The 24,743-nt window shown below is 43.4% G+C and overlaps 1 protein-coding gene across 24 annotated transcripts in view; it reads left to right on the forward strand.

The window, feature by feature from the left end:
• SGMS1 (sphingomyelin synthase 1) overlaps positions 1-24,743 on the forward strand; it is a 101,087-nt gene that overhangs the window by 55,420 nt on the left and 20,924 nt on the right. For 12 of the 24 annotated variants that reach the window (XM_074874138.1, XM_074874139.1, XM_074874150.1 and 9 more), the window contains one exon: positions 8,456-8,730. The exons of 1 other annotated variant lie outside the window; for it this stretch is intronic. The gene's annotated coding sequence lies outside the window, so the exon portion shown is untranslated. Of the gene's footprint in view, positions 1-2,715; positions 3,484-4,024; positions 4,090-8,439; positions 8,731-24,743 lie in introns of all 24 variants that reach the window. 11 more of the 24 variants (XM_074874142.1, XM_074874141.1, XM_074874132.1 and 8 more) reach the window with 3 other exon arrangements.

Here is a 24,743-nt window from a genome sequence, read left to right on the forward strand (position 1 = left end):
GTGTTGTGATGATGGGATCGGCTCAGCTGTGTGTAAAACAGTGATAATGCCAGCTGCACAACACAGGATAATGGGAACACAACACCCTGCAGTCTTCACAAATAGCTCCTTATCGCTTCTGTTGTGTTGTTCCCTTTGCCCTTGGGATGGAGGAAGTGGATATTCGAAGCCCTAATTTGCAATATTAATCCAATCATGCCTATTAATGAGTAAGGTATTGGATAGGTGGGTATGTCTGAGTCAGTGCAGTTTAACCTGTGAATATTTACTTTCAGTTACATAGGAAAAAAAGGGAGCTGGAGGCAGTGATTAATTGATAACTGGCTTGTTTCATTTTCAGAGCCTTTGAGTGGGGTATACTTTGTTCTGGGTCTGCTACCTGGTTATGAGAGAGAAGATGCTCATTGCGGGAACAGCACGTGTAGGTCATGTGTTTGGGATAATTAACCATCCTGCTGAGGTGCCCCAAAAATACATTGCAAATTAAGGAGTTGGATCTCTCTCTGGTTTTTATTCTGTGTGACTCTTACGGCATGCCAGCAAATACTCAGGATGTGGGGACTGGATTAGTTTATCTTTAACAGGAAAAAGCCCCCTCCACGCTCGGGAGCCCTGGTGTTGACCTCTAGACAAAACACAATCATGTATTAACTCTTGCTTTGGGTTGTGTTCCGGGGTTTTTGTTTCTGTGTTTTTTTTTTTTTTTTTTTAAATTTTAACTTTCCACTTACTGGAAAGTGTTGGCTCCTTTTAGGTCTTTCAGGTTAGGAGGCTCCTTTGAAGAGCAAGAGATAGCATCAGCAGAAGGTAGAGTTGGTATTTGCGGAAGGGTGGAGTGCTGCTGCTGAAGAATAGAGGTAATCAGAGGAAATGGCCAAGTTTTTCACGTCTCTCCCCCTTCTCAGAATAGGGATACACATTAGTACAATTTCAAACCTCACTGTTTTAACTGTACTGTGTGTTAATGAAATGTGCATTTGGTATAAACTTTTTTTTTCTGAAAGGGAAAGCATTTGCCTTGCAGTGCTCTGCATAAGCCCAAGTATGGCCATTTTGGCTCCATTTATGCATAATAAATTAGTGACTTGCTCTATCCAGCCAGCCATACTTAAAACAAGCAAGGGTATTTTCCTGAAAGGTTCTTGATTGCTCCTTGGTTGATGACAGCAGCTGGCATCCATCATTACATGCCATGTTGCTGGGTAAGGCCAACTTGATCTGTCAAAAGCTTTAAAGAAGCCAGAGCACCTGTGTTTTGCTGATTAAGGATACCAATTAAACTCGGACATCAGAGTGAAGAGAGTAGGCGTATTTTACTGGGGATAACTAAATAATGTCACAGAGTGATACAGAAAACATGCAGTAAGAAAAGACAGAATAAGGCACTTAAAGCAAACAAATAGGAAAATACAGGGTAATGGATCAAATCATTACTACCTGAGAGAGAGAATAGTGATTAAGGAGGATCCATCACCACTTGCATATGTTACCAACATCCAGACCTGCAGGCGCTGGGCAGCCCCGGTTACAGCGAGGATTTGTTGAGCCTGTCCCGGTGAGTGGGAAATCCTACGCGGGGTGTCCACCCGTAGTTGAGGCACCCAAAGTCGCTGTGAGCGGGTCCGGCCTTATGTACCCCAAAATCAGCAAGCCAGAATAGCTGGCACCTTTGTTTTGAGTGGAAACATCTGGTTTCATCCTCCTATTGGATTCCGCCCAAAGCCTGGCCAGGGCTCAGGGGGAGAACCAAGGGAGTTTCTAACAAGGCCAAACACTTGGGTTCTCAGCCTTGAACAAGGCTGAGCAAGGAAAGTTGGATACATTCTCTCAGCATTTCATCCTCACTGCTGATTATACTGTCTAAGCTGCATCTTTCACTATTGAGCTTACATACTTTGTTAATGATTACATACTAAGTTAGCAGCTTTGGCTCGGGGCCTGTTGTTCAGGCTTCAGTACTTCAACACTTTAGCACTTTTTACATCAGTGTAGGTGGTTTGTTATAACCTAGTACAATACCCACTAGCACAATGGTTATCAGTTATAAAATATACAGGATTCATCAACAGGTCAGCTCTGGCTTGGGCCTGTTGTCCAAGCCTTAGCACTTCAACCTGATATGTGCCAAACTACTGGTATACAAAACCAGCAGCATTGTAGCAAGATGTGGGGCAAATAAGAAAGGAATTAACTCTTTGATGGAAAAATCAGTGGTGCTACCAGTCTGTGTTCCATTAGTTTTTGATGAGGAAACAGTCTGTTGCCTGCCTGTAAACAGAGGCCTTTGGGTTGAAATTTTGTGTTTGGAAGAAGTACAACCAAACTGATGTTCTGAGGTGGTGACTACTTCTTTAGCCAGAGGATTTTGACACACCTGGGTAATGAGACCTCTTGGAGTTAAAAATAAGTGGATCAGAGAATAGGAGTGGCACTTCACGAGCTGGGAGTGCTGTAGCTAGGTGTGGATGCAGTTACATGTGAATAATGCCCTGCCATGTGAAAAACATTCTTCTAGTTGAGACAATGAGTTTGAAAGGGTGTCTTGTTTCCATTTTTCTCTTTTATGGAAAACTTCACTCTCCTAGGTTAAAATGTGACTGTGGTGTGGTATTAAACACTTGCTTTGAACTGGGTATCTGATTGCACATCTCCTGTGTGAAAGTGAATTGCAGTAACACAGTGTGCCACCTTGTTTTTCTCTCCTCTCACCTCCAGAGAGGTGCTGGCCGTCAGACTTTGCAGTGCAACCCCAGCTTCTAATGGCAGAGCTGCCACTGAGAAAATACGGGTGTTTCTTCAATGATCTAAAGGGCAACCGTGGTGTTTAACTGGGAACAGCAGAAGAGTGTATGCACCTTACAGCCCAAGGAAGCACACATGTTGAGCAAAATGACCAATTTTATCCATTTACAAAGATGATGCCAGTTAGACGAGAACTCCAGAGGTTTAAGCTGCTTGCATGGCCTGGACAACATGAGGGCATGGAGGCTCACTTCATGGGCAGCAAAGGGTCCTGTGTCCTGGTGGACCTCCAGGGTGCGTGGGGACCCCACTGATGTTTCTGCCATCCTTTTTATAGCTTTTCACAGCGAGTGCACGGGGATGCGTGTGTGTGATCCCTCAGAGCTGTCGCAACATGGTGGAGTCCCGTGACTGTGCACAGGGTCAAATGCAGAAGGGGAGAGAACTGGGAGCTGCCCAGGAACAGGTCAGCCAGACAGAGCATTGGGAAATTGCAAAACTGATGGCAAGGTCAAAATACAAACACGTGTTCAAATGCAACAACACAACGTATTTCTTAATTCACTTCTGAAGGAGGAGCAGGGGATGTTTTCAGCTGTTTCCAGAAGACACTGGTTTGCTACCAGGTTGCATGATCATCCTCTTCGCAAGCAATTTAAAGTACACGTTTGTTCTTGCACACATGCTCAAGCAAGCAATTCTGAAATTAGCACCTTTGTTGGAGGAAAGATTTTTGTTCAGGTAACTCGATTCAACTTAAAAGCAGCTCAAGCTTTCAATAGGAAAAGCGAGAGAAATGTGGTTTCCTCTGGACATTATTCCATGAGTCACATGTTACATGACACAGCATTCCTCTCTGGAAACTTAATTGCTGGAGCTGATGACTAAGTACATCAGTACTCCAGAACCACCCTTTGATAGATACACCTAAACACTTAACCCGGCATTTCTGGAAGTTATTTTAATAAATACTATATGGATTTTGAAGTCAACCTTTTAATGTTTCTAGCATGTATCAGAACCCCATTAAGGTAAATTTAATGACATTTTTTCAGTTTCAGAAGCAACTGTCTATTCGTAGCAGCCTTGCATGTAACAAGTTGTAATGGCTGTTAATGCTGTAATACAGATGTAATAATAATAAAGATTATATTTTATCTGTAATAATAAACTTTCAGGTTATTTCTCAATAGGAAAAATGATAGGATGGCGGGGTTGTCCATTGTGCTTTTTTCTTTTTTTAGCTACTGGCCTCTTCAAAATCATGTGTTATATCAAACAGGAATATACACGTTTGCTGGTTGAAGACCCTCAGAAGACAGGGCAGAGCAGTGATGGCCAGGACAGGTTTGTTTTAGTGATGAGCATTTTTGAATCTTTAATAAAAAAGTGCTTCATTTCTGGCTCATAAAGCACATGTGCTGAAAGGTCTCTGCCAAAGCTGTTCAAAATGCAGCAATGTCCTGGATTTTGTTTTCTTTACTAAGACGTTTCAGCTTAAGAAATGGGGTTAAAAAAAAACCAGCTTGGAGCTGGAAGAAATAATAAGCTTGATATAAATACTAAGCAACAGGATTTGTTGCATTCACAGCATCTCTGGAGAGATCGGCATTACAGATTGCACAGTGAGTTCACTATAAACTAGGTCACTTGTTTTGGGGGGTGAAAGTGCTGAAGAGTAATAAGCAGCAATTTTAGAGTGGCATGGGTTGTTCAGTGTATTGTGATACAAAATGCTAAGTAGAGGGTTTGATGCTTATAGCAAACAGTGATTCAGTGCAATAGCTAACGCGGGTAGTCACATTGTAGTTAAGACCAAATAGCTTTGCTCTGAAGAGAATGGGCTATATATTCCAAATAATTTTAAAAAAATCTGTCCTCATGCTGTTGTTGAATGTGGTGTTTTGAAGCAAATGCAGGTCAGAGAAACTTTTTAATGCTCCTGTAGCTTTTTTTTTTTTCCTGATATATCAGTGACCAGAATCGGATTACTTGAGGGGAAAAAAAGACCAAAAAAAAAAAAAATACTTAAAAGGTTTTTTGGATACATGTGGTGGATGTATGGATTTGTATTACTCATGTGAAACAATATGAACATATGCTCTCTGGTAGGTGTTAATCCTAGAAATCAGTAATCGGTCTTTGAAGTCAGACCTGCTTTTGTGCTGGTAGCGGTCCTCAGTAGGCAGCAAGCCATGTGCCTCCCTGATGGGCCCTGTAAAAATGCTTCTTGAAAAAAAAGCGTGCAGTTCCTTTCTTAGAGCCGTGCATTGGAAGGACAGCTGCTTACTAACGTAAGGAGAGAGAAATGCATCACTTTAAAAAATGTCTCTTGCATGCTTTCTGTTTCTCGGCCATGCCCGCAGCTCCATTGGAGGCAGCATCCTTGCTGTTTTCCTTCATCTGTGTTGCGGTGCTTGGGCTTCGGGGTTGAGTTTGCTTGGTGGTGTGAATGAGTAGGTTTTTGGTTTTGCTTTTTTTTTTTACTCACACTAGACTTTACTTCTCACCTTCAGTCCTGGATTTCATCTGCTAATATAAAGTTTCTTTACTGATGGGCAAGGGTGAGTCAATATAATCTGCTTACTCTTTTTTTGATGTTAAGGCAGATTTAAGCTGTCAAGGCAAGGAAGACCTTGCCCCAGCAAGGTTTATGAAAGGATGTTCTCTTGCCAGTGCATGTGGTGCTTGAATTACCAAGAAACACTAGTACTGAAGCTTGATAGTAGCTATTTCTCTTAAGTGCCAGCAGTCAACCTCAAATCTAGTGTTGTGTCCTGATGAGGAAAGAAGCAAACAGGTCACCACTCCGTGGCCATCTCTCTTCTTCAGGTGTTTTTTATGGTGGTTGTCATCTTCATATCGAAGCACGATGTGGGAAGGTGGATGTGAAGCAGAGCAACAGCCGCTTAACTGAGAGCAGTACTCCCAGATGTTCAGTCCTATAGAAAGAAAAAGATGTAATCTGTTCAGGCTGTCCTCCATTTTAGCCCTTAGGCTAATTATGTCCTGGCAGAAGTGTGTAGGAGAAAGGAGGAAAAAAACCCCCACAAACCCAACCAAAAAAACCCCCCCAAAAACAAAACCAAAAAACCAAAAACCCCTTTCAAGAAATTTGGAAGTATTCATTATGTTTCTTTTTATTTGTTTAGGGCTTTACAGAGTATTAAGTTGTATCTGTTTGGACACATGCAGTATTTAAATGCATAATGATTAAACATGTTGAAAAGGTGTTCCCAAAGCTTGCTTTTAATTACCTGTAATACTTGTCAAACTGTCGTCTCTTCTCCCTTCTGGCCACACCTTACTCATGGGAAAACAGAGCTGGCTTTGTTACGTGCCTTGAGGTCACTGAACCCATAGAGTTCAGGATACTGAGGGAAAAAATTGCAAAGATAAGATCTCCTGGAGCAATAAAAGCATTTTCCTCAAATATGAACGCATTTATTTTCAGAAGTGAGTTACTAAGTTTGCCTCTGTCCTCGCCTTATGCTGTCCCATGAGGTGTGTCTTGGCCCGAAGTAGACATGAGTATAACAAGGAATATAACATAACAAGGAATGCACAACCTGTAGTGTGTCTTCCAGTTAATCCTTCGGTTCGTCATATATGTGCTCAGTAGGAGGAATTTACAGAATTGGTACGAATTGAATTATACCTAAGAAATCTTTAGGTAATGAGTAATTACCAGTTCTACTCCAAAATCTCTCCTAGAAAGCAGGACGAGGTTGGGCGGATGCATCTGTTGAGTGTTACAGAGCTCAATTACTCAAAGACTGATGGAAAAAAGGCAGAGGGAGCTCATTAGTGGCCCATCCATACTTCCCATCTCCCCTCTGATTTTAAATAAAATGGACTGAGTTGGACTTGACTCTCCATCCTGCTGGAGGTACAGCTTAGCTGTTAAAATCCGTCCTAAAAGATCTATGAAAAAGGAAATATGATTAGTTCATCTGAGCCAGGGTTTGCCAGCTCCCATGTTATAATGATGATCTGCAGGAAAAGGAGAATGAGCTTATGTGGTTTTTAATTCTTATATTAGGGAAGAAGATATTTGAGAAAGGGACAAGTTGGACCATTTAAGCTAAGCGGATTTTTTTGTTGATCTTCAAAACAAAAGACTTTTAAAAGTTAATTAAAGGCAGGGGAATTGGCTGGACTCACTGACACAAGATAATTGCTGTGTTCTCCTTGAATTGGCGCTTCCAGATGTACAACTTGATGGTCAGAGGCCTTGTCAAAACCTTCTTCCCCCCCTTCTCCTCACCAGCATTTGAAGGTTACTGACAAACCTGTGGACTTTTTTTGGCTTCTGAACCCTGTGGAGGAGCTGATTGTGAACGTGTTGCATTTGATACCTGGCTGTCTGCTTGTGTTAGAAACAAGGATTGGTGGGCCATGCCCAGGGGCATGTATCTATTTAAAAAAACCAACAAGCCAACATCTCCTTAAAAATACTTACTTCTATACGACAGGATTAGTATGGAAGGATTTCTGTGTACAGCTTCTGAAAATACTTTTCCCACCCTGTATTTCTTCAGTGTGGCTCTGCAGATTCCTTTGTATTGCTGGCAACAGACTCCCTCTCTTGGGATGGAGTTCAGAAAACCTGATGCTGCTATTTGTTAATGCTGGTGTCTGTCCTTCCCCTCCCATTATTTCATCTGTGGAGTGGAAGCAGGCCACTTCATACACCTCTGACTTCACTCCTGGACAAGTATCTCTCTTGCATGCAGCAGCCAGTGGACTGCGTAGAGTCCTTACTCTCATGTAATCTGCTGGAAAACACTCTGCCAGCGCCGCTCATCCTATCAGTCCTTCCGAATGCGTGTCCTCAGTCTGCTTTGTGTTGTGGTTTTGTACTCAATTACACGGCCCTCCCTGCTGTCCTGAGGCGAGTGGCCAGTAGAGATCCTCCACTCCCTCTGGTGCTCACCAGGGATGCTTCACACCTTCCTTTCCTGCTCATCTTTGCCACCCCCTGTGTTTGCACGCAGGAGTTGCTAGCTTCCTCGGTCCTATGTGTTTCCAGTCCTTAGTGTTGTCCTTTGGGATAAAGGCTGGATGGGTGCCCTTGGGGATCGGTGATGCTGCCTACCCAGGGACTCTGCCGCTGGTGGCAGCAGGGGGATGCAGCCAAAAACCTCGCTGAAAGGTTTGTTGTTTTGCTTTGTTTTAGTGTGGCGAAAAATGACTATTTTTGTTGTGGAGCTTTTTTTTAAGTAGGACTTTAACATTTACTATTTATATGTATTGGAAAAATAAATCCTTCTTCCCAGCATGCTTGTAGCTTCATAGTGTCATCTTGAGTCTTTCAAAAGGAATACTGATGGAAGACTTTGCTTCGGGTTACTTGCACACATTAGGAATCAATAGACCTGAATTTATTTGATAATTTTATTTCCCCTTGTTTTAGCTGTTATTTTGCTGGTAAAACCCAGAGCTGCCACGAGCTGCTGTAGGAAACTGCAGCCCTCTGGCCAGGCTGGCGCTCCCATCCCTCCTCCTCCTCCTTGTCGTCGCCGTTGTCGTCCTCCTCCTCGTCCTCCTCCTCCTCCTCCGTCTCCTCCTCTTGCCCGCTGCTGACGCACTCAGCGGGGCGAGACAGCGTGGCCCGGGAGGAGCGGCAGCAACAGGCAAGCGTTCGCTTCGGCGCCTCCGGTGCAGCGCTTCACTTCTTGTGCTTTTCCTTTCCAGGCCGGCGAGAGCAGAGCGGAGAGGAGCGTTGGCAAAGCCCAGCACGACGCTGCCAGTGCGGGGAAGTTGAAAGGCAACTTTTAATTTGAAGGAAGTTCGGCTTGGGAAGGAGGCGCCGGCGAGATCCCCGGGTGCGGGAGTTGCTCTGCTGAAGTGGCAGAGGAATGGTAAAACGTTTCGGCTTGCAGAGGCCTCGCTGCTGTCTCCTTCTCTTGCCGTAAGCGTTGTGTCTGGCTGGCGACTGGGAAGAGGAAAAGTTGGCTGCTGTTGGCTGCTGCCTGATTTCCATGAGTGAGTAGCTCTCTGGCTGTGGATGATCCCGTTTTAGTTAAAAGGCGTGTTCAGCTGCTGGTGAACAGCCAGGGGCTGTGTTTGGAAGCAAGCAGAAGGACTCATATACATTAAGATCTAAAATACAGCCTTTTTTTTTTTTTTTTTTTTTAAAGGTGGCACTCAAGCTTGTGTTTAGTCTCTTGTTTGTTGGTTGGGGGTTTTTTTGTGGGTTTGTTGTTTTTTTTTTTTTTTTCCAAATAAAAACCAGCCAGGCTGCCAGCAACTGGGGCAGCAGTTACGTGGCTGGTGAGTACCCTTGTCTTCTCCCCCTGAATGGTTTCCAGGGTCTGGTGTCTTTCCATCAAATGGGTTTATCCCTTGCTGTGGCTGGACATTGAGGCACAGTGGAGTCTCTCTGTGGTTTCTAGGTTTGGAGGTTTGTTCGTGGCACACTGGTACAAGGTAACCAGGATTACGTGGTGTGGCAGCAGCACTTGCTTGCACAAACTGAAAGTCAGTGACCAGCTGCTGTCCCTCTTGCCATCTTGGGCACCTCTCCCCACCCTTAACCCCCTACTTAATTGCTGCCAAATATCCCCAGGGCAATTGCAGTGAGTGTTTATATGAAACAGTAAGAGCAAGAATGTATTTTAGACTTTATGTGAGTATTTTTAGCAGTTGTACATAGGAAGAGGCAGGGCCATGTGACTGTGCTGCTCCACGTGTGTCATGGTGACACCTGCCACCCAAAAACGTGAATGCTTCAGTTGTAGAGTTGGGTGGCCCTGGGTGTGAAGAGGAACACAGTGAGTCATGGGGAAACCATAGAAATCCTCTTGGTGAGCTGAACCCGCTTCAGAAAGAGGAATATAACTTTATCAGTAAGCTGTGTCTTAAGATATGCAGCTAAGTCTTTCCATGGTATGTGATCCTATTTGTGTGTTTCTGGCACAGCTGCCTTTTCTTCTTGTCTTAAACCTCTTTTGAACCTAATGTTTTAATCTGGAAGCTTTCTAATAGATTTATAGTGATGAGTTGAACAATTTTTTTTTACTCAGTTTCTGGGGAAGAAACCAAAAAAACCTGTTGCAGTAGCTCACATCTGCATGTGTGTGTATGTAGAAGAGCTACTCCAGGCATTGGTTTTTAGTCTGTGTGTATATATGTGCATGCGTGTATATATAAAAAATGTTTTTTTAAAGCAAGATGGGATAAGCAAGCTTAGAGGAGCATTAATTTCTTCCTGTCCTGTCAAGTAATACCATGCCTACTTCATTTGTGGGTTGATTTGGTTATGCAGAGGAAGGCAGGAAAGCAGATCATAACAAAACACACTCTTATCAAATATCTGCTTAGAGCACAGTCAGGTAAATCATTAACACACAGTCGCGGTGCTTGCAAAAGCTGCTAAAGACGTTTCTCACCCCTGAAACTCCCTTTTTCCAGGAGGTAAGAAATGAAGTTACTTACAGATCTTGGTTTCGCGCGTGGGTGCTTGCTGCTATTGTGGTTTCTGTATTGGCTAATAAAGTGAGGTAGCCCAGTGTCTTAAGGATGAGAGAGGACCTCCTCGCCATGCGCAAAGAATGAAGTGTATGCCAGGCTGCTTGATGGGATCATCTCGTGCAGTACTGTTGTGCTGGAGGAACTGTAGGTGGATCATGCTTGTATTTCATGTGAGCAAGAAACTTGTGCTCTGAAGCAGCTTTAGGTGGGGGGGGATCAGTGTTCAACTCTTCATTGAAATAACACGAGGCCAGGAAGAGTTTTGCAGAAACAGGCGACTCGGACACGTGGTTATCCACAGACTGAGGAGCAGCAAGCTTTTCTGGGCTGTTGCTGGCGCATGGAGCGGGGAACAGGTTCTCAGACCTACCTACCGCCTGTGCCGCTTGTGGGTGCGGGCCATTGTGTTCATGGTGAGGTTTCTCTCCCCTGGTCACAGCAGCAGCAGCGTGGCAATTGCTGAATCACATCAGTTTCTGCCGCTTATCTACTTGTAAATACTGTAACTCATTAATGAAACTTAATTTTAAACGGGTTTATGGCTGATGGGCTGTTTAGCTCAGCAGCTTTGTTTCCTGGGGTCCTGTCATTCAGATCTGTTGGAGCTGGGAAGATTTGCTGTGGGCCTTGCTGTGCTTAAATCCACACCAGACTTTTGTTTTGCCTGACTTTTGTTTCTGTAGGCATGTAAGAAATGGATTTCTCCAAGGCATTTGATACTTATAATCTTTAGAGTCCTGTCTGCGTTTGTTTAAGTTTAGATCGATTGTGTTTGCAATAAGCCTATTTTGTGCAAGTAACTTGAACTATAGAAAATATGTAGCATATGAAAACACATTACATGGAGAATAGCAAAAGTAGCCTCGTTTGCGATGTTTGCAGCCATTGCTTGAACAGGAGAAAGAGGGCTTAGCTTAAAAAGGGCTTAAGCTATTCAAGTTGCCCATATCCAAGAGCATGACTCAAAACTTCCAGCTAAACTCTTCAGCTCCCTGAATCAGCGTAGGAGTTGTGCCTTGCCCTCCCCAAGCTGTGTCCGTTTTAGGTGCTGAGCTCTCAGCCAGGCTTTTAGGCCAAAGCTCTGCCTGGTCCTACAAGGAGATTTTCAGTTTTCTCCCTGGAGATGCCTGGTCCTCATAAGACCTTTGAGAGCACAGCTCAGAAACCTGGACCTCACTTTAAAAAAAACCCAGACCCAAAGGCCTGCTTTGTGCCATTCCATGTGGCTCAATTCTTTGCACAGGCTGTGCTGTGCATCCCCCAGTTTCCATCTGCCCGTGAAAACTCAAAACTGCTCTTGCTGCTCAGGAAAGTGCCCTTTTTGCTTGGCTAACCTTACAGGGATATTGAACGTTACCTTTTTAAAGCTGAGCTTTTTAAAGCTGTTCTACCATGTGAGGAGAGAATTCAGGGTTCATTGTGTGTCTGTGTTACACCTAATACCAAGTGCCTGAAGGAGTAGATATCCAAACCTGGAGGATAAGACGAATCCAAACCTTTCCCCAAGAGATGTGAGTTTTTTGAGGGAGGTCTCTGTACTGGGGACATCCCAGAAAGTGTTCTCAAGTGCTGTATCAAGTGGTAACGCTGTCTTGCAGAAGGCAGGAATGGTCCCTCCATCTCTGTCCTGGGAGAGCTGACCTGGGCAGCTAAGGCCAGAAGTGGGTCCATGCTCTGAATCTTTGCTTAAGCCTCTTTCCTTTGAGTTTTTAGGGATAAGAGGTGCTGATTGGGATCTCAGCTGGTTTATTTGTGTGGCCACGAGGGAGTGGGAGAAGGAAGACAGCCCTGTTCCCTCTTGACTGCCTTGAGCCGTGGGTTCAGGGCAACATTTGAGACTGTCTCTGCTGCCCCTTGTGCACTTGCAGCCAGCCTGTGGATGATTTTTTTTGCCAGGAAAATTGGCCTGATGGAGCACTGGGTTGTCACCAGCTGCTTTCTGCAGCTGTCTGCATGGCAGAGAAGGTGGGGGAAATGACTGGTTAAAAATAGAAAGGCAGATTAAGAAACTTGAGGTATGGTTTCAACATACAGCCAAGCTGCTCTGACAACTCACTGCTGCCACCGAAAGGGGAAGGGCTTGCTTATGCTTCTGTGACTGCACAGACAGCTGCTTCGGCCGCCAGCCCAGCAGAAAACCAGGAAAAGGGGAGGTTTTTCCACCATGCAGTCACCCAAGTGTGAGAGAGGAAGGTGGGGATGCAAGGCAGGAGGGAGGGGATGCCTCTGAGAAAAGGCTTGTTGAACTCTGCTGGAACAGGTAACCCGACTTCAGGTGTGCAGGGGCTGGAGCTGAAGTCCTCTGAGCAGCTCAACACTTGGCGTTGGTAACGTCAGCTCTCCTGTCTGCTTAGCTCGGGTTTGAAATCACAGCTGCAGCACCCACGCTGCCGCTTCTAGCTGGGGCTGAACTAATGCAGGTTAGCCTACCCAAGTTAAGAGCAGAGCCTTAAGGAGATTTATTTCACTGTTTGAATCATTCATATTCTGATGGTTTATAGGGAGAGTTTGAGTAGTTGGGGAAAAAACACATTAAAAGCACTGAGGCCTTAATTTCATTTACTAGATGTAAATATCTTGCTTGGTTATAATATTACACTCTTTTATAAGAGACTTTATTTTTGCAGTAAGCATGTGAAGTGTCAGGAGAAAGGCAGTCAGCAGACGAGCCAAGGGTAAATATATTGTGTGCTTTGTAAGCGGCAAGCCTTTTAAGCATTGCTTTTAGGAAGTGGCCATTGTGCAGTGTTTTGTCAGCAACTCTTCACATGGGGTTTATCGCTATTCCTCGTGGTTATCACTGGCCCTTGTAACGTTGTCTGGATATATTTTCTGTTGCCTTTTCTAAAATAAGGGCAAAAGCCAGTTAAGGAAACCATTATTTTCATTGCTGGAAAGTTTGTTTCCTGATGCTTTTTTTGTCTTTGGTTTTGGGGGTTTGGATTTATTTTTGTTTCCTTTCTTTTTTTTTTTTAACTCTGTCAGTCTTGAGAACAGTGTGATTTCTCAGGCTGCTCCTTGGTTCAGGTGAGCTCCCATTGTGGCACTCCCAGCCACACGTTGATAACCAGTGAACCATCCTGTTCGGTGCCAAATGAAGAAGGAATTATCCAGGGGCATTTCAGATGTCCTGGACATCCAGCCTAGATGGATCCTAAAAACCAGTAAGCGTGCTGTGCCAAGCATTCCCTGTGCAGGACATGGTGGAGGGAAAACAGCAGTTAGTTCAACATAACTAAATAATGTTTAGCTGTAACAAAACACTATCCCTGGGCAAATGACTTGAAGAGAAACAGCATTTATGCTTTTCAAGGGGCTGTAAGATACAAGCTGTAGATTTAAGCATATCTAGTGCTTGGTGGAATTTGGTATTGAGTCAAATTTTATGTCTTGATTTTGTGAAACTGGAATTATTCTGTGTTTTAATAGTGAATTTAAGAACTGAAATTATTCTTTCAGCCTCTGGACAAGCAGCTAGTTTTACTCAGGTTTCAAAATGCTTCAGGATGGTTTCCTCCTTGTTACTGGGCTGCTTTTCATAAAGAGGAGTAAAAATTCATTGGTCCCAGTGATATATAAAACACTGTTTTCTTGTGAATTTAAAAGATCACTTTAGTGGTCAAGCAGATTTCTCACTAGTAAGAATGTTGACACTGTTATACTTTATTAATTTTTAAAAAATGTGAAGTTGAACCCAGTCAAATCCAAATTATTTATGTTGGGAAAGCTGATGATTTGGGATTGGTGAGTATTAAGCATTGAGGATGAGGAGGATTTAGTAGGAAGACCACTAGCTAGTTAATTTTGGTGCAACTTTGATTTCAGTCTTTCCAGCTCTCTTTTTTTTCCTTTTTTCTAACTCCTTTTGTGCTTTGAAATTTTCTCTTTTAATCTCAGCCACGTGCTTTTCTTTGGGGACATTGTTTTGTTTAATTCTAAACTAGTCACACCCTACCTAAATCCGCAGTGAAATCCTGGCATTGCTCAGTCCTCTGCAATGAGTTTACATGTCATACTTGGGTTAGAACAGCAAAGATCCGACCTGGGCAAGCCCCGAGAAGCTTTATTTTGTGTTAGTGCAGTTGCAGAGAGAGTCGGGTGGCAAGGGTATCTCTAGTCCTGGTAAACTTGTAGCTATGAAAAAACAAATAATACATTGCGAAAGCAAAATGAGAAATGAAAGCAAGTTTCTGCTGTGTTAGAGTTTCTTTGTCTTCAAAGTTCTTGCCGTTTCAGAAAACGGAAGTGGTGCAACTGTTTGCTAGGGGCTGGATTTTAGAGAAATGAAGAAGCTCTTCTCGGGAGCTTAGAGTAGACCCTCATAACCCAGGAGAACATTTTGTCCCTGTTTTGATTTCTGAGCTACTAAATTTACATAAACAACCCTCTCCCAAACCATATATATTTTTAAATGATAATGTTATCTTCCCTATATGATAATAATGTAACTGTCTAACAAAGGGACTATTTACAAACATTTTTCTTGTATGCAGTGGCCTAGCTTTTACAACTTGAGGAAGAGGTGGGAAAAGAATTGATCCAATAATTCAGGGTTACTTAAGCTAAAAGCACTTAGATACTGAGTTAGATTTATCTGGGAGAAAAGTAACACAAGCTCAGACTTTTGTTGATGTTTAATGTTCTGTAGCGGTCTTCCCGGGCATAATTGAGCCATCAGCACAGGAGTGATCCTGTCAGAGGAGTTTATTTTGAGTGATTACAGAGCCCACTGTGGCTTTCATTTCAGTGGGGCCTGAGCTAATTGATGAACAGGGACGTAATTTATTTACAGTTCTCAGGATCCTTTCAGACTAATTCTTCTTTTAAAAATCCTTGGAAGGGAAGGAGGGCAAGGAGGCTGCTGGGGCTCATTGGGCTGCCAGCGCTGCTGCCTGTCTGTCACAGTGTTATCTAAAATATTCTGCCCTCTGTTTTGGGCAATAATGTTGCACTGCCCTGGTTTTAGCAGCCTTCTCTCCATTTTCTCCTAAGCCTGTTGACCTTTGATCTGGAGCATGTGCCACTTGGCTGGGGAGGCTCTGGCAGGTGTCACTGAAACAAACGGCAGAGAATGGGGGAGGGAAGGGAAGAAAGAGTGGACGCTACTGCTGATGAAAAGAAAAATAAGGAAGAAAAAAGCTACAGAAGGCATGAAGACCCGTACTGTTTTTTGTCTAGGTCTCAGTTTAGGATGAATACTTCTGATTTTAATTCCTGATTTTTATTTTTTTTCTTCCTAATATTGCTAGTTTCCAGCATAAGACCGTTTGTCTCCTACAGCTTGCTGTACTGATGAATCATGGGTCTGCATCAATAAATCCAGCTTTATGCAGAGCTTTGAAATAGGGAGGAACTCCTGTCTATAAGTACCTTTCAAAATAGAAGCGGAAATGATTTTTGTACTCAGAAATCACTTTGGGTATGCAGATGACTTTCAGTTCTGTTAAACCTCTGAATAATCAGGGGAGGAGGCAGCCACGAGCTGATGCGTGGCTTTGGGTTTTCCCCATGCTTGGGGCAGACCTGCTATTTCTGGAGCTTCAGCGGGGACCTGTTGAGCTTTGTAGTCCTGTATGGTAGGAAAGAGTAGTGTGGAGTCCCTTAAAGACCTGAGCACTGCTGTCTTGGAGCTTCGTGTGGCCTGTCCTAGAGAAGTCTCTTGTACAGCTAAGCACAGATTTCACCCTGAACTTGTTCATCTGGCTGCAAGTTAAAGGTCACCTCAAGTCCAGTTTGTAAATATGCAGTAGTAAGAAGGTAGTTTGAAAATATTTTAGACCACATACCTAATTTTCAAGGTGAAAGGTGGTTTTCAGCTAGATACACAGTTAGTTTTCACGACTGAACTTTGAGGTGCCAGCTGCCAGTTGTTTGAAAGCTGCCGTCCCTTTTGTATCAAACTTTGCAAATAGGCGAAAGGAAAGATGATGTGCATTGTAAACATGAGCACTGCAACAGTTATTTGTCAGTCAACTGCTTGAAATAAAAAATAATGAAGAAAAAGGAGATGGCAGTGATTAGGTGCAAGTCTTCTATAGGTAGCTATTACTCTTCCCCAGGGAAACTTGACAAAGCAATACTTCTAACTGCTAACACTTGAAATTGTAAAGACATTGTGTTTGTGCTCACGTGCGTGGCAAAGTGCTGGAAGACAGATACAGCAATGAGTTTCAACAGGGCAATTCATAACTACTGTCATCGCTTCCAGCAGCTTTGCAGAGAAATCTGATGGAAGGATTGTTTCAGCCATTCTGGCTTAATTACCAAACTGGTGAGTGTCCTGCCATCCAATTGCAAGTGTTATATATAGTGGAGATCCACACCAAAATCATCTGATGTTTGTCTTGGGGTTTGATTCTGCCTTTCACCTGTTTGGCCTGGCTAAATAATACATGAACCAAAGCGATTTCTGCTCTTTCTAGGCAGTGTGGATCACGAAGACGAATATAAATGCAACACTTGTTAATATAAAACTTCCTTGACTGCCAACTGACCCTGAATTCTGTGCCCTGCATTAAGGGACATAAATCCTGTTATCCTCAATGATTTATGCAGCATCTACAATAACAGGGCCTGTTGTTTATGGAAGTGTATGCATTTATATTTTACATCTTCGTCTGCCCTTCATATTTTATTTACTGAAGAGTGTAAGGAAATTGGTTACTTGGCAAAAAATGGCTTTTAGTGAACTAAGGAAATGCAAGTTTCCTGATTTTTTTTTTTTTTTTTTTTTTTTTTTTTTTGGCTGGAGTGATGTGTGTGGTGCTCCCCTCCCCAGTGGCTGTGCTACTTTTTCTTAGGGACTTTCTAAATATTGATCCTTCCTCATTACTCTTCCAGAAAGTTAGGAGAGCCTTCAGCCCTGCTGTTGACAACCCGTCTCCTGCAGATGAATTGTGCCCTCCAGGGAGGGCAAGAAATCCCCATAAGAGATAAGAACACAAGATACCCTTGTACTGTCCTATAGCCGCTGGCTTTTCTGGTCCGCGATGAGCATTTTTCCCCTTAAATCTTAATTCGCACGGTGCCCTGTGTGGCGTGTCTTGCATTTCAGCAGGGATGAGACAGGCTGGGTACTGGTGTGCACAAGCTGCAGCTGGGCCGCGCTGGTTCATGTGCCAGCCGTTCCCTTTGCCTGTACTTGATGGGAGGTGGTTTACTCCTGGGATGTGGCTGTGAGGTCAGGCTTTTGTAATCTGGCTGCCTAAGACCGATTCAGACCAGCACAAGTTTGTCTCAGGATCAAATTAAATCAAGTCCCTACACTGTTTCATTAATGATGTGAAATAAAAACCTGTAAGACGACATTTTTTCAGTGCTGTTGTGGTGCCATGTAGGGTGAGCTGCATATTTCATCAGGATTTCTGCCATGGTAGTTTTATCCCCTTGCCCATACTAAATATTTGTGAATGTAGGTATTTTCAGACCCAATGAAAAGGTTTCAGAGTGCCTAAAGACAGATAGTAATATATTTGCTTTTAACAGCAAATTTCATGTGTATTTATGTTCTGTTCAATCTCTGGTAATGCAGCTGCACCCTTACCCCCACAAAAACCACCCAAGCAAAAAAAACCCAAACCACAACAAACCCCAAACTCAAATTACTGTGACTGTTTAATGTCTTTTGGTATGAACACTTTACAGTACTTGGTCTTATCCTTTCCAAAATAGTACTTTTTTTTCCCCTATCAGTAGTCATTTCAACTGCTTTGTATTGCTGGCAGGACAAGCACTGGTATTACTGGAGGACTGATGGTGAATTTTCATGATCTTTCCACACAGAAGATTTTTTTTTTTTATGGCCTCTTATTAAAATGCCATATTTTATCAGGTTTGGAAGATCTTGGAAAGGTTCTTAGGATTTATGTAAAAGATGCATGTTGGAGCATGGCTCAAGGATAGGCCTGTAGAGCAAGTCTGACCATGGGATGGGTAGATAAAGCAGCAGCTGTGTCAAGTTGGCTCCTATTTGTTTTATACTCTCAAAATATTCTGTTTACTAACGTATTTAGGAAGCGTATATAGATTTCCCAGGCCTTGAGGGACTGCTGTGTAGTCATGGAGCCTGTCATGAGGTAGCTGGATGGGGTTTTACTGTTGTCCCGCTCTCAAGGGCTCCTCATCACATGAGTTTCTGCAGTAACGTAACATCCTAACCACTCCACTGCTCAGATGAGCCCCCTCACATTAGAAACATCACCATAATTGTTATTCCCTTGTTTTGTTTGCTCACTCAGGCACGCAGCAGGGATATTGCATCCTGCTGGACATCTCTAGAGAGTGCACCTTCTGAGTATTTACCTATGGGAAGGGCTTATTCCCAGTGAGTCTTTTGCATCTTGCTGCTGGAGGTTGATTTAAAGTAGTATGGTGCTCTCCTGCGTGGCTGCTGCTGTATTATCTACTTTGCCATTCATCTTTTAGCTTCAGCCTCAGCAGCTTTTTTCAACCGTGCTCTGCTTCTCTTGTGATCTCCCATCCTTTCCCACCAGTCAGCAGAGCCGGGACTTTGTGGCCGAGACCCATCCATCTGGGCGAGAGGGGAGCTTTGCTCTCCTCAGCAAGACAGGTCAGAGTTCAGCTATTTCCGAGCTGCACCTCATCAGCGTTCCTGCCTTGCTTTCATTAATACCTTGCTAATCAGGGCTTCACCCATCTGCTTGCAGAAAGCTACAGCGCCCATGTGACTGCAGATTTATGTCCTTCCTCCTCTCCCTCCCTCTCATCTCCCTCCCTGCAATTTATTTGGGTTCCTCGTTCTGTGTCTGGAAGGAGAATAGTGCTGCTGGGTTTCTGCAGTGCTCTTACTGCTGTAAATGAGCAGGATTGCATGTTAACCTATTTGTGTAACAGGACCTATGAAGCCCAGTCTGGTTTTTGCAGACAAGCAGCTCAGTGATCCTTTTGGAGCGACAGGCATCCCATAATTGATTAAATGGTTAATTCGTGTGTCTACTCTCTAGGAAGGAACACTGATTATTTTCTTTATTTTTTTTTTCCCGAGGGTGGACATGGCTTTTCAATTTCTAAACCAGCTGAAATGATCTGAGCAATTTGGTTTGTTTGCTGCGAGCAGCGTGTAGATGGTTCACCACAGGGAGCTACAGTTATGTGCTCGATCAAGTGTCCGTGCTGTGACGTAGTTACGTTGGGGTGGCTTGTGGAAATGACATTACATCTAGCACTGTGCTACTGGCTGTTAACTCCTCCCGCCTAATATACAATTTCATGAAGGCAAACACAGATTTTGAGGAGTGCATCATACAGTTTGTAGTGTACAGCTCAGTTTGCCTTCTTTTAGTTAAAAGTAAATGTTTAGACTAGTAAGCAAAGTTTGCTAGAGGCTGTGCACTCGTGATAGCACGCTGGGTCTGATCCCTCCATACCTTCTGTGGCAGGAGAAGAGGTATTGCATGAACAACCATCTCAAGAGGCATCTGATTTAAGTGTTTTTAATTATTTCTGGTTGTGAGGTGTGAATGAACTGCTGACTGAGCTTTGCATGCTGTTTTGAGTCTCTTTGCAGCAGTTTTACGGGCTGTAGGTAAGTAGGGATGATAACGCTCCCCAGGTGGGGGAGTTTGTGAGCTGAAATATTGTTTTCATTAAGTACTATTTTTAAATGTAGCTTAATTTCCATGACATGAATGCAAGCTAGTTGTACTTACGCAGTACCTTGAGCTGAGATTCTCTTGTTTGGCTGGAACTGCAGGTTATTTTTTGAACTGATTTAATTGACGCGTTCAAAACTTACTAGTTCAGTGTGTGAATCTCACAGAGTCATCCAGTCTTTCGTGTTTGGAGTGCCAGACAGCGGAGTGACTACCTGCAGGAGAAGGGGTGGCCAAGAGCCACCCTGCCTTGAGATACTCCCTGGGATCGTAACCAGAGTTGCTGGGTGGCTAATGGACATCTCCATAAAGATGTTAGGACAAGATGACACAGGCACATCTCCTATACCTCAAGGGTGTCACTAGGAGAAAAATTTAGAGGTAATTGCATGTCTGCAGGAGGAACTTACTTCTGAGGCTTTCAGCCGGTTATTGAAATATTCATAATTTCCAGAACAGTTAGATAGCAAGAGAAAGTTTCTTGTCTTTTCTCATCTCTCCTTATTTGTGAACGTAGTTGATCATAAATTTAAGCTCAGAGAAATATTTAAAACAAAGTATTTTGCAGACTTTGAACCACACTATAATGATTTCAAGTGATTCTGCTTGTGGCCTTAGAAATTGCTTGACTGATACCTGGTAGGACACACAGTTGCCATCGCTGTCAGTGTGGAAACAAGCCTGTTTTCAGTGTTCTTTTGTGCCCTTAAAATATCTGTCCAGTAAAAATGTGAGGAACGCTTAATGTTCTGGGGAGGACATTTGTGCATACCTGTTCTTCGGGTTCAATGCCAAATTGTTGTCAGAAGCAGGATTTAAGTAGAATTTGCTGGTGTCACAGGATAATCAATGGGAGGGGTGGCATGTCTCATGTACATAGGGAGCAGCTGGGTATGAGTAGTTGATGGCATTAAGATCTGGAGTCTGATACAGAGATAAAGTTACTTTTCAGCACTGGGGGAGGAATACGTTGGGTTTCTGAAGTCGAAATTCTGAAATTTGGACCTTGTTGCAGCATCAGAGTGTCACATTTGGTGGCAGCAGCGGCAGTCCTGAAACACCAAGTGACAGTCATGAAATCATCTAATAAAGGCGAAGAAGTAAGGACCCTTAGATCAGGGAACAGAGCTGGTCTGAATTGCCATCCCTTTCTGGCACCCGTGCTCTGGAAGGAGATGTGGGATGGCTGGACTGGGGAGGGAAGAGGCTTCATCTCTCCAGCCACCCTGGATTTTGCTGAATGAACGCGAGTGTGTTTTTGCCATCAAGCCAAACGCCGTCAGTGGCAGATCTCCACTGCAAACAGTGAGATTTGGCATCTGTGCGATTGGCAGTGAAGAGAGTGAAGAAGGTGGCTGAAGCTTGGCAACTGAGCCAAGACGTATTTTTCTTGCTTGTAGCGTTAACCACAAAAGGAAGATGCCAGTTCATCTGAATTTTCAGTAGATCTGGCTCTAGGAAGACAAGTTCCCATTGTGCAGATTGTACACCCGTAACCTGCTGGCAATCAAAAATGCCTTTTTTTTTTTTTCCACCCTTGCCTTTCCTGGGTTTCTGGTTGCTCTAGATCGGCTGTGCAATAAGAGTCTTCTTCTCCTTCATGTCTTCCAGATCTAAATATTTGATTTATGGTACAACTCTGAACAGGTATTGCTGGAAAGAGGAGGGTTATGTGTTCAAAAATGGGGTAGGATGATTTATACCGGAAACAATCTTGAATATTTGTGGTGTTCTGTCTTTCAGACAAGGGATCAGTATGTGTTATGTGAAACTAAATTAGTAAAGACAAACGCAGGAATCATTTTGTTTTACAAGATTAATAGCATTGAAAATTAACAATGTTGATTGTGTGCCTTATGAATGTGTTTATGAATAGCAACACCTGAAATGCAAACAGCATCTTACATGAAGATATATAGATATTTACATTTCAACTCTTGAGGCTTGGAGTCTTTTTGATCTGGGTCTGATGTGCTGGACTTCAGAAGTAGGGTGTTTGAAATAAAATATTTGTATTTCTAATGAAATATCGAAACATTATTTTAGGCTGGGATTCCAAGCATGTAAACATAGTTTTCTTTTGCTTTAGTTGTAACTCTGGGAAAGACAGTTTGGAGGAAGCAACCATTGTGGTCTGGATGCTCTCTAATACATGTCCAGTAGCAAGCCCAAATAGTAAAAAAATATGACAATTAATTGATTTAAGCCTTCAGTGAGGCTCTATTTTCACAGTAGTTTCTGCCAGCTTTTTTTTTCCCAATCTGCATGGCTGGTTTGGCAAAATATGCTGGAGTATGCATTTTAGAGCTGCATTACCATCAGTTAAAAGACTGTCTTCAGTTTCCTTAGGCAAAACTTCCCTGTCTGTTTTGATAATTAATTTATTTTTTTAAAAAATTCTTGCTAATTACTTAGATTCCCAGAGGGTCACCACAAATCTGGCTTTCTAACAATAAATGACTTTTAGGTGTTCAATATAGGTAAAAAATAAAAATCCCCAAAACACCTGCACTTGGTTAACTGAATTAAGATATGGAGCATGTCACAAACGTTTAGTGTCTGCTTATTTTCTTGTTTCCACCCTTCTGTCCTAACCCATCCTCTCCCCATATCTATGCCTTGTAGGGGAAAAACCACTTTTTCTGCTTTTTCAGTGTTTTATTTGTTTTCCTTCTGCGGTCTTCTGTTGCATGCGCATAAATATAAGGAGGTTTGGATAGTTTCAAGAGGAAGGCAAGTATTGTTTCGTGCTCTTTAGTAACGGAGTTAGCTCAGAGGTTGCGCGAGGACGTTGGGCTCTATTTCCAGCTCTGCCCTATCTCCGGCTGACCCAGATCCTGAGGCGTAACCCGGACGCGAGTTTAGCTGTGTTGGAGACAACGGCCGGAGCTTGCTGCCGCCCGAGTGCAGAGCCCAGAAACGCTTAGGGTTGCTGTGGGGCAGAACCCCGAAGTGCGAGGTTTGAGGTGTCGTGGTGTCCGTGGGGGCTTTTGTTTGTATGTGGCAAAGTGACTGATGCGATGGGTGGGGTGAGTCCTGTAGAAGCCTCTGCTAAAGAATTAAAGATCCTGGTGTCCAGGCAGATTGCCCGTGTGTAAGGATTTGTGGCAGTCTGTTAATATTTTCACACCCCTTTACGGGTGGAGGGCTGAAATAGTACAAACCCACTTCTCTCAAGGATAATATTCTTTGGAGTTGAATATAGTTGTGGTTTGGTTTTTGTTTTTTGGGGTTTTTTTTGTTTTTTTTTTTTCTGTCCAGTGCAAATTAACTGTGACATTATTTGCATCTTTCTTGCACAGAACTAAAAGCATTTGGGGCGGGGAATTGGAAGGTGGGTTTCCTATTGCAGCCGTTTGAAAATAAGCTAATATTCATCCCCCTTCTGTTGCAGGTGTTGCATTACTTTAGGATTTAGACATTAGGATTGCGCTGTGCAACACAAAATGAGATGTGCGCTTGGGTTATCCCTGCCATAGGCGAAAGCCCATAGCTGTTCCTGTGGGTGCCGGCTGGGGCTCTCCCTCCTGGCGCCTGGCTCTCCCTCCTGCATTTGAAGAGACTTTTCAGTCTGAAATAATTGTTTGTAACTTAAGCCAAAGGCAGGACTTGCCCTCCCCACCCAATCCTTTCCGCCCCCGTTTCACTGGAAGCAGGCTTTTCCGTAGTGTCAAAACAAAAGCCCTGCTTAGCAACTGCTCGCCTGATGAGATTGATGAGGTTGCTGGTCAGGTGAAGCCTTTTCGTGAGTGCTGGTTTCCATAACTACTTCCAAAACCAGGGAAGAAGGGGGAGGAAGAAAGTTGAGCAAAGAGGTGTAGGGCTACAAAAAGCAAAGAGATGAGGCTTCATCAGGTTTGGAGGGAAAAGCCGTCTCTTATCTCACCTAGCACAGAATGTGTGCGTGTATATACCTATACACGTACACGCACGCGTTAGAGATGATGCATTTTTTGTAGCAGAGATATTCACTAGCAGTGTTTCCCATCTGAAGATGAGCTGTTTGGTTATTCAGATTTGATGCAAGTACTTTCATTTTCAAATCCTTGCCACTGAACTCGGGGCTTGGGTTCAGAGCTGTTATACTGAGATCCCTGCCTGTGCGCGGGTTTTCATTTCTTATATTTTTGTTATATTAGCGTAGGAAATACACGGTGGGGTTGTTTCTCTTCTTCCTATAGAGTAATTTAGAAAAAATCGTCTATTCAGGGATTTATGTAGTATGCAGGCAATTTTTTTTCTCTCTGAACCTGCGTAAGTAGCTATTCAGGGTACATGGGCGTTGCTTCACATACTGATCTCAGCCTCCTTTTCGTAGTAGTAATTCTGCTTGCTTTGACTTTGTGTCTGCGAGACAATGTTTTCCATCTGGGACCGACCTTGGAAACCTATCTCGGAGCTTCGCGAAACTTGTGAGCCCATCTGTGCCTCAATTTTATACTTACAGATATTTTGTATTTGCATATATTTGTATTTACAGCACAAAATCAGCTTTATTGTAATGTTTTAAAACGTCGGTAGTCTCTTGCTGGCTAGTGGTGCAGCCTCTTGCAAGGGGTGATCTCTGGTTTGGAGGCAAGGCTATCGTGGAGGGGGGAAGAAGCACTTCAGTACATTGCTTGACAGCTTGTTAGTGATATCCAGCACGTAATTTGTGGCAGGCATCGCCCTTTTGCTGCAAATTGGTGTGCAGAGGTGCTTTCAAGTACAGGACATGCAGTTATTAAGGTGTTGGAGCATTATTGTTAGTGATGATAAAATGCCCATGTGACTCAGACCCTGCTGTTATGAACAGTGTGTTTTGTGCTATAGAAATGCAGGATGACAGCTCCCGGCTTTCATCCAGAGTATTTGGTCTCTGTGTAACTTCTGCTCACCGCAGGGTTTGGGGAATTCACTTGTGGGTTGGTTTCT

Source organism: Strix uralensis, chromosome 7 (genome assembly GCF_047716275.1).
Source record: "Strix uralensis isolate ZFMK-TIS-50842 chromosome 7, bStrUra1, whole genome shotgun sequence".
NCBI lineage: Eukaryota > Metazoa > Chordata > Aves > Strigiformes > Strigidae > Strix > Strix uralensis.